The sequence below is a fragment of the Nuphar pumila genome, chromosome 1 (genome assembly GCF_984573655.1).
Source record: "Nuphar pumila chromosome 1, dmNupPumi1.hap1.1, whole genome shotgun sequence".
NCBI lineage: Eukaryota > Viridiplantae > Streptophyta > Magnoliopsida > Nymphaeales > Nymphaeaceae > Nuphar > Nuphar pumila.
Window position 1 is genome coordinate 96,555,020 of NC_143249.1, and position 1,609 is coordinate 96,556,628.

The window sequence follows — 1,609 nt, forward strand, 5'->3', positions numbered from 1 at the left end:
CTCATTCCTTCTCAGCCTGCTCGGCCGCCATCATTCACTCAGACATTTCAGAGGCCGAGCTTTCCTCAAAACACTCATTCTTTTTCTCCTCAGCTCTCACAAGATTCTGCTCAGCAGACTTCTTTCAAGGAGAGACTTCTCCAAGCATTCCAAGAGGTGAAAACCTCTAATTAGAATGCCTTCGAGAAGTGTAGTTAGATATTGAGCTCTCATACTCAGTCCATCGCGAAGTTAGAATCGCAGATGGGGCAGTTAGCAGAAGCGATAAGTCGGAGACCTGAGGGAAGTTTGCCGAGTGAGGCAGTGATGAACCCAAAGGGCAAGGAATCAATGACGGGAGGCCTGTACATCACCGAATCTCAGCAACAGGCCAAAGCTGTTATGGCCCTTAGGAGTGGGTGTGAGTATCACGTCGAGAGTAGAGAGAGGACAGATGAGCTAGAATCGAGCATACCATCTTCTGTGGCTCAGTCCTCTACCCCAGTTCAGGAGCAGGATAGGAGTGAGCCTTCTCACAAAGAGGAGAACCCCCAGATGTATATTCCAAAACCACCCTATCCCAAAGCATTAGAATCTCCCGTTGGCAGAGGAAAGCAAAGCATGATGGTCCAGGACATGCTCGAGATCTTCAAGCATGTACAGATCAACCTACCTTTGCTAGATGTCATTCAGCAGGTGCTGGCTTATGCCAAATTCCTTAAGGAACTCTATACCCAGAAGAGGAAATCCAGAGGAAGAGTTCCTACCAAGGTCCATTTGACCGAGCAGGTGAGTTCAGTGCTTCAGCACCAGACTCCACCAAAGCTCAAGGACCCTGGAGCCCCGATCATCGCATATACCACAAGAAACATCTGCATAGAACGCGCTTTGCTCGACCTTGGAGCAAGCATGAACATCTTGCTCGGATATTTCTATGATTCATTCGGGCTAGGAGAAATGAGATCGACCCCGATTACACTTCAGCTAGCAGATCGGTCTGTCAAGGTACCGAGAGGTGTCTTGGAGGATGTGCGAGTTAAAGTGGATGAGTTCTACTTTCCGGTCGATTTCATTATCCTTGACATGGAAGGAATTGATAGCCAGCACCAGACTCCGATTATTCTGGGCAGACCATTCTTGGCGACAACCAATGCATGCATCAATTATAGAATCGGAGCCATGGACTTGTCGTTTGGCAACTGAAAGGTTTGGCTGAACATTTTCAATGCCGCGATGGGTCCAGTCGGAGATATAGAGTGCTTCCAGGTTGATATAGCACAGGATTTAGTAGAAGCACAGCCAGAGTTGTATATAACAGAGGATTCCCTTGATATGTATTATACAGAAGATGATAGTTGTAGAGTTTGTGTAGATGTGTCGTTAGTTTCGTCAGGATCCCCTCCTTGGTGAGGGAGCATTGAGCCTCTTCCACCACTTGCTGAGACCCCAACCAAATCTTCGATAGAGTCTCCCCCACAACTTGAGCTGAAACCCTTACCGGATTCACTCAAGTATACATACCTCGGAGTTGGTGAGACTCTGCCTGTGATCATCTCGTCACTGCTCACAGAGGAGCAGGAACAAAGACTGATAGACATTTTGTGAGAGCACAAGGCAGTGATTGGTTGGG

General features: G+C 47.8%; 1 pseudogene; it reads left to right on the top strand.

Moving 5' to 3' along the window:
• The first annotated feature begins 243 nt into the window (after nt 1–243).
• LOC149849073 (uncharacterized) lies at nt 244–1,389 on the top strand (annotated as a pseudogene).
• The last annotated feature ends 220 nt before the right edge of the window (nt 1,390–1,609 follow it).